General features: G+C 39.6%; 1 protein-coding gene across 3 annotated transcripts in view; it reads left to right on the plus strand.

Annotated features, from left to right (window-relative positions):
• The window catches only part of STS (steroid sulfatase), a 639,557-nt gene that overhangs the window by 340,010 nt on the left and 280,374 nt on the right, over window positions 1-19,173 (plus strand). The window lies entirely within an intron of this gene.

Raw genomic sequence — 19,173 nt, forward strand, 5'->3', positions numbered from 1 at the left:
GTGTTCTGCTGATAAACCTGCCCCGTGCTGTGGGCTGTTAGCAGTTACCCTCACATGGCATGTGTGTTAAGCCCTAAAGACTGTAAACATTGTAAGATTTAGAGAAGGAGTTAATATGAGCTGTAGGCATGACCATGTGAATAAGAAGGGGTGACGTTTAGTAATGTCAGAAGCCATGGGACGGGATTGAACAAGATTGGTTATCACCAACCACCATACTCCTGGCCCAGAGAAACTTTCAAATGGGCACAAAACCATTAAAATGGTTTTTAATTTAGCATTCTGTGTTTCTCAATTTAAAAATAAGTAGCAACGTTTAAAGACCGTGTACTAAGATTACAGTAAACACTTTAACACTTTATTTTAAAGCCAGGATAAGTTGGCTATATAAGCACTTAAACCTTATAATGGTCATTATTTGCAGTGTGGTTTGTCATGGATACAGAGATGTGTAAATAAATGCATGCAGGGTAAGTCCTAGTGCACAAAGAGCTGACCATGGGACAGAGAGTTATACACTAGAATAAAGCAAAACAGAGGCTTAGCAAGGAGAAAGCCTGACCAACAAACGCCCACTGAGAAGCAAATCAGATAACTTCTCTGGTACTAAGAACAATGCAAGCATGAATGTGTATTTCTCAATATACACAGAATATCTATCATTGCAAGGAAGTGTAGGATGCATCCAAACAGGGCTCTACAGCCCAGCCGTAAACTCTAGCCTGGAGCTACTCTTCTGAGTCAGCTCAGAATATTCATCCATTTTAACCAAATAAAACATGGGGAGATACCTTATTAAAACACATAGAAGTTATGGGATATTCCACGTAAAGGGTTTACTGGGCTAGGAGCAGAAAAGAGGTTGATGAACATCAAATGTACAACTATCGCTTACTATATATTTTCCAGAGATGAAGTCTCAATTCTTTAGCATTTGAATATTACACATGATTCATGAGATTTGTTTTTTTTTTTCCTTCTCATCTACAATATGTGACTCTGTTTTTTCTCATCCTGAGAATCATGGCCAGAAAGTCAATCTGTTGTTTTATATTCCTTTCAACTGCCAAGAAGAAAAAAAAATCACTTTTACCTTCTGTTAAAAATCTGTGAAATTCTCACACAGAGTGGATTTTTAAAATCCAGTTCAATTCCTAAGAGAATGATTTGTGCATTAACCAGGCTGAGAGAGAACAGAAGTATTGTAATTCATGGTTTTTAATTCTGCACTCTGGTTTCTCAATTTAAAAATAAACAGCAACATTTAAAGATCATATACTAATATTACAGTAAACACTTGAACACTTTATTTTAAAACGGGGATAAGTTGGCTGTCTAAGCACTAAACCTTTTAATTCACAAAGTGCTTGAAAACTGGAGCATCAGAGCACACACATGTGAAACAGTAATTATGCCCTAAAGAGGATAAACATTGTAAGATTTAGAGAAGGAGTTAATAAGAGCTGTAGGCATGATCATGTGAATAAGAAGAGCTGGTGTTTAGTGACAGCAGGAGAGATCCATTTATACGTATATGGAAGCAAAGAAAACATGAAATCAAGGACACATTAGAAGCTGTTCAGCAGTGTTCGTCTTGGTCAGCTTTAGGTTAGACAGTTAGCAAAATCTCAACATTTTCAATGTTAACAAAAACCGGTGCAACCTGAGATTCCTGGTACACTTCGGTTGCCCTAAATTTGAAGATTATCAGGCATTAAAATAGGTAACCAGAAGACAGAATTCTGCTTCTTCACGTGCATTACTCTCAGATGAGAATTTCTCCCATCTGGGTATGTAAACCACTTCCTCAGCAGACCTCGGGCATAAAGCCTGCTTTTCTGAGTTCTACTGTAATTGGTTATTCAAAGCAGATCCTTGTAAAAATACTTATTCAGACTTCTTTTTTGGTAGGATTATAACCTTTTTTTTTTTAACATCTTTATTGGAATATGATTGCTTTACAATGGTGTGTTAGGTTCTGCTGTATAACAAAGTGAATCAGCTATATGTATACATATATCCACATATCCCCTCCCTCTTGCACAGATTTTAATTTAGTTAATTTTGATTTAAACTCCAAAATTCTTTGGGGGAAAATACATCATTGACGTACACTGTGATATATGTTTCATGTTTACAGTATTTTCTTTAAAAAAAAAGGAGTATTTTCTTAGCGTGTTGAATTTCTTTCTAAATGTGCTGGAAAATTTTGGAGGGATTGCTAGAGCTTGTGACAGGCTATTTATTGGGTGGGCTGGGAACAGGGCTGGGTTAGGGTGAAGTAAAAGAAGTAAGTGCTTATTTACAGAGCATTTGTGTCTCATGCAAAAAAAAATTTTTTTAATAGGTTTTTATTGGAGTATAATTGCTTCACAATACCGTGTTAGTTTCGTTGCACAACAAAGCGAATCAGCCATATGCATACACATGTCCCCATATCCCCTCCCTCTTGCGTCTCCCTCCCATCCTCCCTATCCCATCCCTTTAGTTCATTGCAAAGCACCGAGCTGATCTCCCTGTGCTATGCAGCTTCTTCCCACTAGCTATCGGTTTTATGTTTGGTAGTGTATATATGTCAGTGCTACTCTCTCACTTTGTCCCAGCTTAGCCTTCCCCCTCCCCGTGTCCTCAAGTCCATTCTCTACACCTGTGTCTTTATTCCTGTTCTGCCCCTAGGTTCATCAGAACCTTTTTTTTTTAGATTCCATATATATGTGTTAGCATATGGTTTTTGTTTTTCTCTTTCTGACTTACTACCCTCTGTATGACAGACTCTAGGTCCACCCACCTCACTACAAATAACTCAATTTCATTTCCTTTTATGGCTGAGTAATATTCCATTGTATATATGTGCCACATCTTCTTCATCCATTCATCTGTCGATGGACATTTAAGTCACTTCCATGACCTGGCTATTGTAAATAGTGCTGCAGTGAACACTGTGGTGCATGTCTCCTTTTGAATTATGGTTTTCTCAGGGTATATGCCCAGTAGTGGGATTGCTGGGTCATATGGTAATTCTACTTTTAGTTTTTTAAGGAACCTCCATACTGTTCTCCATAGTGACTATATCAATTTACATTCCCACCAACAGTGCAAGAGGGTTCCCTTTTCTCCACACCCCCTCCAGCATTTATTGTTTCTTAGCTTTTTTGATAATGGCCATTCTGACTGGAATGAGGTGATACCTCATTGTAGTTTTGATTTGCATTTCTCTAATAATTAGTGATGTTGAGTAGCTTTTCGTGTGTCTCTTGGCCATCTGTATGTCTTCTTTGGTGAAATGTCTATTTAGGTCTTCTGCCCATTTTTGGTTGCGTTGTTTGTTTTTTTGACATTGAGCTGCATGAGCTGCTTGTAAATTTTGGAGATTAATCCTTTGTCAGTTGCTTCATTTGCAAATATTTTTTCCCATTCTGAGGGTTGTCTTTCCGTCTTGTTTATGGTTTCCTTTGCTGTGCAAAAGCTTCTACGTTTAATTAAGTCCCATTTGTTTATTTTTGTTTTTATTTCCATTACTCTAGGACATGGGTCAAAAAAGATCTTGCTGTGATTTATGTCCTAGAGTGTTCTGCCTGTGTTTTCCTCTAAGAGTTTTATAGTGTCTGGCCTTACATTTAGGTCTTTAATCCATTTTGAGTTTATTTTTGTGTATGGTGTTAGGGAGTGTTCTAATTTCATTCTTTTACATGTAGCTGTCCAGTTTCCCCAGCACCACTTATTGAAGAGACTGTCTTTTCTCCATTGTATGTTCTTGCCTCCTTTATCAAAGATAAGGTGACCATAGGTGCGTGGGTTTATCTCTGGGCTCTCTATCCTGTTCTATTGATCTATGCGTCTGTTTTTGCGCCAGTACCATACTGTTTTGATGACTGTAGCTTTGTAGTATAGTCTGAAGTCAGGGATTCTGATTCCTCCGGCTTCGTTTTTCTTTCTCAAGATTGCTTTGGCTATTCGGGGTCTTTTGTGTTTCCGTACAGATTGTAAGATTTTTTGTTCTAATTCTGTGAAGAATGCCATTGGTAGTTTGATAGGGATTGCACTGAATCTGTAGATTGTTTTGGGTAGTATAGTCATTTTCACAATATGGATTCTTCCAATCCAAGAACATGGCATATTTCTCCATCTGTTTATGTCATCTTTGATTTCTTTCATCAGTGTTTTATAGTTTTCTGAGTACAAGTCTTTTGCCTCCTTAGGCAGGTTATTCCTAGGTATTTTATTCTTTTTGTTGCAATGGTAAATGGGAGTGTTTCCTTAATTTCTGTTTCTGATTTTTCACTGTTGGTGTGTAAGAATGCCAGAGATTTCTGTGCATTAATTTTGTATCCTGCAACCTTACCAAATTCATTGATTAGCTTTAGTAGTTTTCTGGTGGCATCTTTAGGGTTTTCTATGTATAGTATATGTCATTGGCAAATAGTGACAGTTTTACTTTTTCTTTTCCAATTTGTGTTGATCTCCCTGGCCTCCCTCCTGTGCCCCCAGGACCAATGCAGTTGGGGGGGGGGGGGAGGGGGTGGCCTTGGAGGACAGGGGACCGACCTGAGAGCTCAGCAGGCTCCCAGTGCCCGAGAGGGTGGGGCAAACGCCCTCTGCTCCTCTCGTGCTCCTTCTGGAGGGTCCCTCCTGCCTGCCTCTCCTGATCTCCCCGGCCTCCCTCCTATGCCCCCAGGACCCAGGCGGCCTGGATGGGGCTTTGGATGGGGAGAAGCGGCCTGGGAACTCAGCAGGCTCCCCGGCCCGAGTGGGCCAGGCGATCACCCTCCGCTCCTCTCCTGCTCTTCCTGGAGAGTCCCTCCTGCCTGCCTCTCCTGATCTCCCTGGCCTCAGGGGCACCGATCCTTTCTGGCCTCCACTTCTCCTCCCCTCTCAGTCCCCCTACGTCCTACCGTTTCACTTTAGGATTCCTCCCATCTCCTTGGGGGGTCAGAGTCCCCCACCAGCGGCTGCCAGACACCCTAGTTGTGGGGAGACGCTAACTCTGAATCTTGTTTTTAATTGTGGGCAAGACAAGGGTGGATTTGGGGAGATGGGTCAAAGAACAGAGAACTTGGTCCATAAAGCAAGGAGGCGTAGACCATGGCTGTGAACTCAGCTCCTCTGGGATGCCAGCCAGAATCATTTAATGCACTTAGTGAGGTCTTTTCTGGTCAGGGAAACTTGACTTTGGTTGGGGTTGAACCACCAAAAAGCAATGGCAACCATGGAAATGGTTGTGCATTGAACTGAGGCTCTTAGGAGTCTATTTCTGGACCACTATTCAGATCGCTTTTACTGTTCTTATGCCCCTTTTTGAAGATAACTGGTTCTTTCTGCGCCTCCAAACTAGCCCAAGTGCTCCCCCACCCACGATAATAGAGTACCTCCAACTGGCTCAGTACTGGAGAGATACAGAAAGAAATATGAAGCGTAGGCAATGCCCACCAGCTGCTGTAACTCTCTCTGGAACCGGAACGCATACTCATGCCCAATAAATAAGAGCAACAATTATGGGCTGAGTTGTATGGTGCTGGCAATAACAGACTGATGTGCATAAATAAAACCAATACTTTCGTGTACGTATTCAGAACTCTGAAATCTACACATTTACACACAAAGAACAGTTGTCTGAAAGCACAAACTTTTTTTTTTTTTTTTAAGAATTACATTAATTAGGGAAAACATTACATTCCATCTCTAAGAGACATTTTCTTGGACGTTGCAAGGTGAGTGGATGGGGGGCTGATAGAAATCAGTACCCTGATTTGCAAGTGGAATTTGATTCTTTTCACAAGTATTTTATGGGATGTGCCCTGTATTTTTAGTGTGGGGTTCTGGGTTTTTGCTTGTTTAAGGACTTAAAGATTTTCTGAAATATTGTTTATATTTTATTTTTTATTGCACTCTGTTGGCTGACAATATATGGACAGACATAAATGATGTGGGGTGCGTAGGTTGACGTGTTAAATTTTCATTATTGTTGCTCGTTTGTGGCCGAACACCTGGTTAACTCCAGGACCTAAAAACAGCAGGCCAGTGCCTAACTAGCAGAACCATAAATTGCTGTGCATGTTCTGATGTAATAATTTACGGAAGGAGCGAATGTAGACACACAGGCCTGTGTCCGGCCCTGTTCTGTCACTCACAAGCTGAGTGATTTATTTCACATCCTTGTAAGTTCAGTTTTGTCATCTGTAAAGTGGTGAGAATAATAATACCTACACTAGAGAATTATTCTCAGGATGAGATAACTGACCAATGTAAAGGACCTAGCCCATCATAAATATGCCCTAAATGTTAGAAATTATCTTTGACTTCTATGCAACTATAGACGTGGCATGAATAGCAATAATTATCTTATCATATGAACATAGTCTTCCAATATGATGCCTTTTAAAAAAGCATTCATATGATTACCCAAAGTTACAACCTCAAATTGACTGGAGATACTATTTTTTAAAAAATATTTATTTATTTATTTGGCTGGGCCGTGTCTTAGTTACAGCATGGGATCTTAGTTGCCACATACAGGATCTTTAGTTGTGGCATGTGGGCTCTAGTTCCCTGTCCAGGGATTGAACCCGGGCCCCCTGCATTGGGAGCACAGAGTCTCAACCAATGGACCACCAGGGAAGTCCCTGTAGATACTATTTTTGAGTGATCTGACCTTAAGATAGTTTTCACCAACTTCTTAAATACTGAGACATAGAGATACCCTTGGATCTCTGTTTTACAGCAAAGTGTATCAATTGAAGGTACTAGATTCAAGAGAAAAACTGACCGTGCTTTTCAAGGCAGGAACTCTATCTAGTGGTATTCCAAACTCCTAGCACAGCATCTGGCTTATAGGGGCGCTCGATAAATGCTACCTCATTTACCCTTGCCCTTCCCTTCTCTTCTTCCACCCCCTCCAATTGCAACATTCACCCCATAGGATAGGCAGAGTGTCTACAAAGACCCTGGCTTACCTTGGGCGTTTCCATCTACTAATGGCAATTTTCATCCAAGACCAAGGCATTCTCTTAAGAAACCAGGTTGATAAACCATGACCACTGACGTCTGAAAAGAAACACCCCAGTAGGTAAACACAAGCCACCTATTGATATAAAGGTGCGGAAAGAACGAAAATGACAGAACCCCTTCTTGAGACTGAAGTAAGTCAACAGAAGTAGCCTATGGTTTACATTCTGTAATAACGGGTTTTTACTGCATGTAGTTACGACATCAGCCCTAGAATTCCTGGTGAATTTCGTGGTGCCTTCCTCAGTGTAGGTGATGATAAATGTGAGTGAATGATTCACATTAGAAAAGAATGCTCTGACGAGAGGGTCTAGGGTGTACTTGAAGGGTGAGAGAATCCAGGTAGGAAAAGAACCCATTAGTCTAGGGCACGCTGTTCTCTTGGCTACTAGCACATATTGATCTGTCTTTATCCAATTCTTTTTTGGCAACAATTGGCAACAGTTTCTGTAGCCACATAGGCACTTTTTGGCAGCTGGAGGAATGTGCCCTGGGCCATCTATGTTTCTCTGCGATAAGGATGGAAGAGTGTCTGGGAAAGGAGAGAGGTGAGAGAAGAAACAGTGGCTCGGAATAGGTTCAAGAGTAGACTCGTTCAGAGCAGGGGAGACCATGGAGAGATCTGACAGCCTAAAAGCCAGGCTCACCACTTCCACTGCAGTGTCACCCGTGGCTTTAGATAGGACGTCTTTCAGCTTCCCAATAAAATACGTAAGATGAAGAAGAATAGCATTGACGCAGTAGGCTTCCAGCTCCGTGGAGCCACGTCTGTGTCTGTCTCATTTGCTCTGGATCTTGCATAGAATCTAACATCCGTTCCGTACTCAGTAGACACCTGTGGATCAACGGGCAAATCCAGCCACAGACATCAAGTTAAGTGAACGATGAGTGGGGTGTAGAGGGATAATAGGGTGGTGTCCATGGGTACAAATTGAGTGTGTGAGTCTTGTTCATAAGGTGTCTGTATTTCTAATGCTGGTTCCGCCACTCACTGACATTATTATGTACAGCAAGTATTTGCAACTCACTGTGTCTCAGTTTCTTAATTTCCTTCTTTGGAAGAACTCAGGTTCCTTCCTCATAGGGATGTTGTGAGCATTGCCTGAGTTACCCATGTGAGGGGCCAGAAGGATGCCTGATAATCAGTAATCACTGCTAAGTGTTGGATGGTGCAAGGATCGCACCGTATCTGGGGTGGGGGAGGTGTCGTGTGGAACAGGCAGCACAGGAAGGGACCTGGCGGCCATTTCCATGCACCGATCTGTGTGGAAGGTCGGAAAGCATGATGGTGAGGTTGACAAGTCCCGCAGAACTGATGTAGATGAAAACCTACCAGATATGGAGGACCAAGCTGGGAACTCCACGTACCAGCAGCTCTCCCATCCCTGTAACTCTGCAAAGACAATTATGCTACCAGTACCTTCCCAAGGATAGTAGGTCCAAGGGAAAACTCACCTTCACTCTTGGAAAACACTACATATGTGTTTTTTTTTTTTTTCTTAAATCTTAGTTTTGGAATGAATAAATACAAGAAATACAAATAAACCAACCATGAGTCCTTTTACAATAATTTGGGACCAGATGTGGGAAACGTGGGCGATTTATGTTCTTCTTCAGTGTGTCATCTAAGCCCTAGATTTGGATGTGAATAGCTACGTTCCCATGGGATAGAGGCGGTGGGCCTTGGGAGAAAGTATCTAAAGGGTGGATGATAAGGTCGTTATCTGGAAGGTCATTATCTGCAAAGGAGGAAAGCTCCCACTGGAAACTAAACCCTGACAGACTTGATATTGGACCTTCCAGCCGCCAGAATTGTGAGAAAATTAATTTCTGTTGTTTAAGTAAAAAAAAAAAAAAAAAAAAAAGAAAGAAAATTCGGGAAGGTCTTCCAGTCCAAGCTTGAGAAAAATCTAGTTTTAATGTAATCATACTTGATTTGGTGTGTAATCCGTAATTCCTGCCATGAAAGGCTATTACAATTTTTTAATTTAGGGATTCTTCTGGCCCTTCCCAATCATATTTATTGTTTTGGTAGCTGCTACATTATTCAACAAAGGAAACGGAAGGAAATCCTTCAAAGTATGACAGCTCTGGAATTTAGTAAGAATTTCAAAATACAGTTACGTCTGGCTTTGATGATCACCTTTGCCATGGAAATCCTGGCCCATTCCTTGAGCAAAGGCAAACTATGGAGTATATGGCAAAACCAGGCTGAAGTTTGACCAGTAGGAGTAGCCAGCTGTCTGTTTACACGACGTCTGATTAGACACATCAGGAGGATCAGAGCCAACAATTGCCAAGACTCCTAGGAGTGTGGGCTTTGAACAGACCCCGGCAAGGCTTAGGAATAATCAGGAAAACTATTGCCCCCTTGCCAGTGGGCTGTGTTTGTTTCTTATTAGCAATGCATGAAACTGATCTGCCCTGCCGCCCACTGCCAATCCTTCAGAAGAAATAGATATTTCCCATGGTCTACATCATGGTGATTGACAACTGTAAGCCACTCTTTAAAAAATGATTTCAAAAGACAGACGCTTGGCTTCCAGACAGCTTGCAAATGGTCTCCTAACACAGGAAAGAAATTAATTACTTGCCCATGGAATCCCCAGGGTGTCCTATATTGTGTGGAGTAATTCTTTTAGTAGAGCTATGAATGACGTCTTCAGAAAAGAAAACAGAAGCTTCCCTGATAAATTCTGCACAGTCCCCCTTGCCCACCAAATGCCACGTACACACAAAACGTTGTATTATTTTCAAAAGCTGGTTTGCTCATACCCACCTGAATCTGGTTTTTTCCCTACGATCTTCAATTCCAGCCAGGAAAGGAAAATATACCTGCACAAGATCAAAGGCACCTAGCATTGGCACGACTGTTGATTTTATTTAAAATGTAAATGCATTAGTGATTTATGGGTCATAACACACAGTACGGAGTTGTGCTCTTACTAACTGTGTGCTTGTTAAAGATATGTGTAATTTTGTTCCCTGACGAGAAATCTAGATGGTCATTTGAAAAAAAAATAGTATGTAATCTTGTATTGTGGCTGTGTCTGCTGACTTTTTTAAGAGTTCAACCTTTCTAAAAAAATCATAAAAATGAAATTAGGCATTTGTTGAATGTGGGAGAAATTTGTCACAGAAGGAAATTGTGTGAATTAGATGCAAGCAGATGCTCATGTTCTATGGCTGCTTGCCTGCTCTGAGGCTGTGAGGGAAGCCATGGCCCTGTGAACGGACCAGTGAAAACAGGAATGTCCTCAGTCTCCTTCAGCCAGAGAAGCCAATTGATTAATCTGATTCTTTCTTCATCAGTTGGAAGGAAAGGTCTTGGAGGGATAACTTTATATTTTGTAATGATTTTAACACAAGAAGGAAAAAAACCCTATTCATTCTTTTCTGTTTTCATATATAACAGAGTAATCCTAAGATGAAGGATTTTTTTTCTTTGACTTCACACCTAGAGAAGAGATTCTTAAATGCAGGAGAGCAATTTTGCCCCCTGGGGACATTTGGCCATACATGGAGAAATTTTTGGTTGTTACACCTTGTGGGGGGAGGAGCTGGCACTACTGACATCTAGTGGATGGAGGCCAGGGATGCTGCTACCCATGGTACTGGGCACAGGATACTCCCCACCCTCCAAGCACCACAAAGAAATACAGCCCGAAAGATACTCTGCTTTGAAAAAGAGAGAGATAGAAGTCTTGGAACATTTAAGGCTCACAAACTCAGGTGCCTCCAGTTTTCAGGCATGTGATATACGTGACTGCAGAGGGCTACAGAGGGCTGGAGACTAATCAGTATTGCCGAGGCTGAGAAACCCTGATCAGAACAAAAGTTTCATCCACCATATAGCCACAGTACCCTAGGGCAGATGGGGAAGGTTTCAGGGTTTCTTAACCTGATTAGCCCATAGAAGGTCTTCTTTGACTTCTACTAAATGCATCCTTTATATGTATATGAAAGTAAGGGATTTGCTTCCATGGTTTTGGAAAAAAAAATACATTATATAATCATTATTAACTGAAGAAGAACTACAATCCTGCAGCCTGTGGAACAGAAACCACATTCACAGAAAGATAGACAAGATGAAAAGGCAGAGGGCTATGTACCAGATGAAGGAACAAGACAAAACCCCAGAAAAACAACTAAATGAAGTGGAGATAGGCAACCTTCCAGAAAAAGAATTCAGAATAATGATAGTGAAGATGATCCAGGACCTCGGAAAAAGAATGGAGGCAAAGATCGAGAAGATGCAATAAATGTTTCACAAAGACCTAGAAGAATTAAAGAACAAACAAACAGAGATGAACAATACAATAACTGAAACGAAAACTACACTAGAAGGAATCAATAGCAGAATAACTGAGGCAGAAGAACGGATAAGTGACCTGGAAGACAGAATGGTGGAATTCAGTGCTGTGAAACAGAATAAAGAAAAAAGAATGAAAAGAAAAGACAGCCTAAGAGACCTCTGGGACAACATTAAATGCAACAACATTCTCATTATAGGGGTCCCAGAAGGGGAAGAGAGAGAGGAAGGACCAGAGAAAATATTTGAAGAGATTATAGTCAAAAATTCCCTACCATGGGAAAGGAAATAGCCACCCAAGTCCAGGAAGCGCAGAGAGTCCCATACAGGATAAACTCAAGGAGAAACATGCCGACACATGTAATCAAATTGGCAAAAATTAAAGACAAAGAAAAATTATTGAAAGCAGCAAGGGAAAAACAACTAACATACAAGGTAACTCCCATAAGGTTAACAGCTGATTTCTCAACAGAAACTCTACAAGCCAGAAGAGAGTGGCATGACATACTTAAAGTGATAAAAGCAAAGAACCTACAACCCAGATTACTCTACCCGGCAAGGATCTCATTCAGATTTGATGGAGAAATCAAAAGCTTTACAGACAAGCAAAAGCTAAGAGAATTCAGCACCACCAAACCAGCTCTACAACAAATACTAAAGGAACTTCTCTAAGTGGGAAACACAAGAGAAGAAAAGGACCTACAAAAACAAACTGAAAACAATTCAGAAAATGGTCATAGGAACATACATATCAATAATTACCTTAAATGTGAATGGATTAAATGCTCCAACCAAAAGACACAGGCTTGCTGAATGGATACAAAAACAAGACCCATATATATGCTGTCTACAGGACCCACTTCAGACCTAGGGACACATACAGACTGAAAGTGAGGGGATGGAAAAAGATATTCCATGCAAATGGAAATCAAAAGAAAGCTGGAGTAGCAATACTCATATCAGATAAAATAGACTTTAAAATAAAGAATGTTACAAGTGACAAGGAAGGACCTACATAATGATCAAGGGATCAATCCAAGAAGAAGATATAACAATTGTAAATATATATGCACCCAACATAGGAGCACCTCAATACATAAGGCAACTGCTAATAGCTATAAAAGAGGAAATCGACAGTAACACAATAATAGTGGGGGACTTTAACACCTCACTTACACCAATGGACAGATCATCCAAAATGAAAATAAATAAGGAAACAGAAGCTTTAAAAGACCCAATAGACCAGATAGATTTAATTGATATTTATAGGACATTCCATCCAAAAACAGCAGATTACACTTTCTTCTCAAGTGCACACGGAACGTTCTCCAGGATAGATCACATCTTGGGTCACAAATCAAGCCTCAGTAAATTTAAGAAAATTGAAATCATATCAAGCATCTTTTCTGACCACAACGCTAGGAGATTAGAAATGAATTACAGGGAAAAAAACGTAAAAAAGACAAACACATGGAGGCTAAACAATACGTTACTCAACAACCAAGAGATCACTGAAGAAATCAAAGAGAAAATCAAAAAATACCTAGAGACAAATGACAATGAAAACACGATGATCCAAAACCTGCGAGATGCAGCAAAAGCAGTTCTAAGAGGGAAGTTTATAGCTATACAAGCCTACCTCAAGAAACAAGAAAAATCTCAAGTAAACAATCTAACCTTACACCTAAAGGAACTAGAGAAAGAAGAACAAACAAAACCCAAAGTTAGCAGAAGGAAAGAAATCATAAAGATCAGAGCAGAAATAAATGAAATAGAAACAAAGAAAACAGTAGCAAAGATCATTAAAACTAAAAGCTGGTTCTTTGAGAAGATAAAGAAAATTGATAAACCATTAGCCAGACTCATCAAGAAAAAGAGAGAGAGGACTCAAATCAATAAAAGTAGAAACGAAAAAGGAGAAATTACAACAGACATTGCAGAAATACAAAGCATCCTAAGAGACTACTACAAGCAACTCTATGCCAATCAAATGGACAACCTGGAAGAAATGGACAAATTCTTAGAAAGGTATAACCTTCCAAGACTGAACCAGGAAGAAATAGAAAATATGAACAGACCAATCACAAGTAATGAAATTGAAACTGGGATTAAAAATCTTCCAACAAAAAAAAGTCCAGGACCAGATGGCTTCACAGGTGAATTCTCAAACATTTAGAGAAGAGCTAACACCCATCCTTCTCAAACTCTTCCAAAAATTGCAGAGGAAGGAACACTCCCAAACTCATTCTATGAGGCCACCATCACCCTGATACCAAAACCAGACAAAGATACTACAAAAAAAGAAAATTACAGACCAATATCACTGATGAATATAGATGCAAAAATCCTCAACAAAATACTAGCAAACAGAATCCAGCAACACATTAAAAGAATCATACACCATGATCAAGTGGGATTTATCCCAGGGATGCAAGGATTCTTCAATAGACGCAAATCAATCAATGTGATACACCATATTAACAAATTGAAGAATAAAAACCATATGATCATCTCAATAGATGCAGAAAAAGCTTTTGACAAAATTCAACACCCATTTATGATAAAAACTCTCCAGAAAGTGGGCAAAGTGGGAACTTACCTCAACATAATAAAGGCCATATACGACAAACCCACAGCAAACATCATTCTCAATGGTGAAAAACTGAAAGCATTTCTTCTAAGATCAGGAACAAGACAAGGATGTCCACTCTCACCACTATTATTCGTCATAGTTTTGGAAGTCCTAGCCATGGCAATCGGAGAAGAAAATGATATAAAAGGAATACAAATTGGAAAAGAAGAAGTAAAACTGTCACTGTTTGCAGATGACATGATAGTATACATAGAGAATCCTAAAGATGCCACCAGAAAACTACTAGAGCTAATCAATGAATTGGTAAAGTTGCAGGATACAAAATTAATGCACAGAAATCTCTTGCATTCCTATACACTAATGATGAAAAATCTGAAAGAGAAATTAAGGAAACACTCCCATTTACCACTGCAACAAAAAAAATAAAATACCTAGGAACAAACCTACCTAGGGAGACAAAAGACCTGTATGAAGGAAACTATAAGACACTGATGAAAGAAATTAAAGATGATACCAACAGATGTAGAGATATACCATGTTCTTGGATTGGAAGAATCAATATTGTGAAAATGACTATACTACCCAAAGCAATCTACAGATTCAATGCAATCCCTATCAAATTACCAATGGTATTTTTTTCAGAACTAGAACAAAAAATCTTAAAATTTGTATGGAGACTCAAAAGACCCCGAATAGCCAAAGCAGTCTTGAGGGAAAAAAACGGAGCTGGAGGAATTAGACTCCCTGACTTTAGACTATACTACAAAGCTACAGTAATCAAGACAATATGGTACTGGCACAAAAACAGAAGCATAGATCAATGGAACAAGATAGAAAGCCCAGAGATAAACCCACGCACCTATGGTCAACTAATCTATGACAAAGGAGGCAAAGATATACAATGGAGAAAAGACAGTCTCTTCAATAAGTGGTGCTGGGAAAACTGGACAGCTACATGTAAAAGAATGAAATTAGAACCCTCCCTAACACTATACACAAAAATAAACTCAAAATGGATTAGAGACCTAAATGTAAGACCGGACACTAAAAAACTCTTAGAGGAAAACATAGGAAGAACACTCTTTGACATAAATCACAGCAAGATCTTTTTTGATCCACCTCCTAGAGTAATGGAAATAAAAACAAAAATAAACAAATGGGACCTAATGAAACTTCAAAGCTTTTGCACAGCAAAGGAAACCATAAACAAGACGGAAAGACAACCCTCAGGATGGGAGAAAATATTTGCAAGCGAATCAATGGGCAAAGGATTAATATCCAAAATATATAAACAGCTCATTCAGCTCAATATTAAAAAAAACAAACAACCCAATCCAAAAATGGGCAGAAGACCTAAATAGACATTTCTCCAAAGAAGACATACAGATGGCCAAGAAGCGCATGAAAAGCTGCTCAATATCACGAATTATTAAAGAAATGCACATCAAAACTGCAATGAGGTATCACCTCACACGAATTAGAATGGGTATCACCAGAAAATAAACAAACAACAAATGCTGGAGAGGGTGTGGAGAAAAGGGAACCCTCTTGCACTGTTGGTGGGAATGTAAATTGATACAGCCACTATGGAGAACAGTATGGGTGTTCCTTAAAAAACTAAAAATAGTATTACCATATAATCCAGCAATCCCATTACTGGTCATATACCCAGAGAAAACCATAATTCAAAAAGACACATGCACCCCAATGTTCATTGCAGCACTATTTACAATAGCCAGGTCGTGGAAACAACCTAAATGCCCATCGACAGACGAATGGATAAAGAAGATGTGGTACATATATACACTGGAATATTACTCAGCCATAAAAACGAACGAAATTGGGTCATTTGTAGAGACCTGGATGGATCTAGAGACTGTCATACAGAGTGAAGCAAGTCAGAAAGAGAAAAACAAATATCGTATATTAATGCATGTATGTGGAACCTAGAAAACTGGTACAGATGAACCGGTTTGCAGGGCAGAAATTTAGACACAGATGTAGAGAACAAACGTATGGACACCAAGGGGGGAAAGCCGCGGGGTGGTGGGGGTTGTGGTGTGATGAATTGGGCTATTGGGATTGACATGTATACACTGATGTGTATAAAATTGATGACTCATAAGAACCTGCTGTATAAAAAAATAAATAAAATTCAAAAATTGAAATAAAAAAATCAATGTTAACTGTTTTCTTTTAAACATTCACCTCTATATTTTCCCTGAAAACAAAAACTGCTTCTTCCCCCTCCTCCACTTCCTCCTTGTTTTTCTTCTCACCTCTTGTCTGTCTTTGCAATAGGAGAGCTTTGGTCACCCCTATTAAGTTTGTTTATGCTCATAATGCAAGCATCTTAAATTCTTAAATTCCGTCTCAGAAAGGCCTTTAAGTTTCAGGGGATAGGTTAATTGCCTGAGTAGCAATTAAGATTTTAGCTATCAATCTAGAGGTTTTCTCTCAAGGGCAAATACCAAAAGCCAAGTCTGCAAACTTCCCTAGGATATGTAATTTATCCAAGAAACATATAAATAAGAATCATTGTTCATGATCATGCCAATTATTTCTCTTTGTAAGTTCCCAAAGGAAAAATACACCCATTGTTCATCTTTCAGTCTACAACCTTCAACTTAATGGCCACGAGTGTTGAATTGTTAGCAATATTAATACCTATGTGTCTTAAAATCTTTGAAGCATCATCTCTTCATTTTATATACCCTCTCGTAAATTCTGACTTTGCACCACAGATTATAACAAGCAAACAATACAAGGAAAACCCATGTCTAGCATCTCCTGTGGTTCAGGTGCAAACGTGGTTTTCTGTTGACTACAGTGGCGGCATGGTTCATGAGGATGGCTTTTGGCAGTCGCTTACTGATGGAACCATATAGCTGCTCCTTTATCAAGCCAGTTCTTCACTGTGGTTCTAGGAGATTCTCTTGGAAATACCTTTGGGTCTACTTTTGCATCCCTTCCAAAGACTATGAGCTATCTATATGCCCCCGTAGATCCTTCTCTGCTTAAATTCTCTACAACAGATAGTGTTATCTGCAACCAATTGTCTAGAAGAGCTAAAGCTACCATGAGATGAATAGTAGCAATGATAGCAAAACTAAGGTCTGTTGAATGCTTTATCGAGAAGTGAATACCCGAGTCTGCCCTCTTATGTACCTTAAACTTGCTATTTGGGCATATATAAAGTCCATTATATGAATCAAAAATGTCTTGATGGGAGATGTCTTGCAGGTTTGACACTGATGGTGTGAAATTCCCAGTGCAACATAAGCTCCATCACCTCCTGTTGCCTTGCCTCTTGCCCTCAGAACACTCACTTATACCCCCTGTCTGAACACTGTAGGCAGGCTTAAGAATTTGCCACTCTCAAATATTCTGGTGCAGGACCTCTTTTTATTTTCAGATGAGGAAGAAAATCCCAAAGAGGGCAAACATGTTGCTTAAAGCCTCACGGTTTGCAAGTGGCGCAGATGAATACACTTCCTACTGCATCATTCTGTCTTTCCATTATCTACTGGCAGAATGCATGGTCTAAAGATAGTTATTTGTCGTGTGTGTATGTGTAGCAAAGACACATTTTGTTTTTCTTTTACCCCAGATGTATTCATAATGGAGCAGTTTACTGAAGCAGTTGAGTATGACATGTTTTCTTTTTAAACATTGCACATTGGGGTGTGAGGGGAGGGAAGGATTGGGAGTTTGGGATTAGCGGATGCAAACTATTATATATAAAATGGATAAAAAACAAAGTTCTACTGTATAGTACAGGCAACTATATTCAGTATCCTGTGATAAACCGTAATGGACAAGAATATGAAAAAGAATATATATATGTGTGTGTATATATATATATATATATATATAAAACTTAATCACTTTGCTGTACAGCAGAAATTAACACAACATTGTAAATCAACTAGAATTCAATAAAATTAAAAGAAAACTGACAAATTAATGTCCAGATTTCTAGGAAGATGTTTTCCAAAATCTGCATATCTAAAGGAACACTTGTTTTTGACATTGTCTATATGTTTTATTATCCCCTCCTTTCTGTATTTGCCTCGCTGATCCACACAGTAAGAGTTTAGTCCGTATGTTTTTCCCTGGTCCACATGCCACTTGTTGACATTTTATGGAAGCACCAACCAAGTGCCAGGATTTGGTTTCCTAAGATGCAGAGGAAATAAGATTCCAAAAAGCCAAGCAGATTGTCTGTTGCAAAGGTGTTAAGGAGGAAAATGAGGGAATAAGGCTTAGGAGCTTTATTCTTATTTCCTTTAGAGGAATAAGAATAAGCCAAAAGGCCAATGAGGAACAAGGTACTGAGCTTTACAAGTCAGGTTTGCATCAGTCTCATGTATGTTTGAAGCCTATTCAGCTTTGTACTGCTTCCCGGCACTGACAGCTTCTCTCAATTTGGAAAGATGTTTGGGCTTTGTTTTATCTTAATGAGGATATGAAATTGGCTTCTGGGAGCAATGTTCCCATTTGGTAAATTCCTTAGAGCTTCAGCACTTTTTTCCCCCCTCCTCTGCTCACAGGACAAGCCCAGGTGTGCTCTCTACAAGCCCAGGTATCCTCTCTTTGTCTTTCAGTGGGACTTCTTTTCCTGAGCAGGTGTCCCAGTGTAGAGGAAGTCGTTTGCCCTGGACCACACAGGGAAGGATGGAGGAGCATTAACATTCAGAAATGATTTGCACCTTAGAAATTTACACCTGAGTATATACAGCATCTGTTCAAGCAGTCATCGACAGGTGCTTATTCTGTCCGTGAGAGTCACACTATTTTTTTTTTTTTTTTTTTTGCCTAGTATTTTTACATATTCTGCATGGACAGTTTAGTAGTAGGGGTGATTCAAGAGCACTTAAGCTAGTTAATAATATGAGAACAGGAATGAAGTAGCAACCAAGAAACTGGAGTATGTGATTCCTTACTATTGAGATAGCTCCTATGCTTTATTCCCCCATTTTCCTGCTTAACACCTTTGCAACAGACAATCTGCTTGGCTTTTTGGAAGCTAGTGTCAAATTTCATGTACCTTTCACCAATGTTTTTCAACTTTGGTCCGATTCAATGGAGGAAGGATGGAATAGTCCACCTGAGAGATTGCATTAAGATTGTTTTCTAAGATGTTAAACTTTATCAACCCAACACAGAGGTAGAAGCTGACATCCTTCTGGTATACTGGATTCATGGAAGACAGAAAGGAATCATCCCTTTCAGACTTTTGTTGAAAATTAAAGTATAGTTGACT

This window comes from Balaenoptera ricei, chromosome X, assembly GCF_028023285.1.
Source record: "Balaenoptera ricei isolate mBalRic1 chromosome X, mBalRic1.hap2, whole genome shotgun sequence".
In the NCBI taxonomy this organism is placed as follows: Eukaryota; Metazoa; Chordata; class Mammalia; order Artiodactyla; family Balaenopteridae; genus Balaenoptera; species Balaenoptera ricei.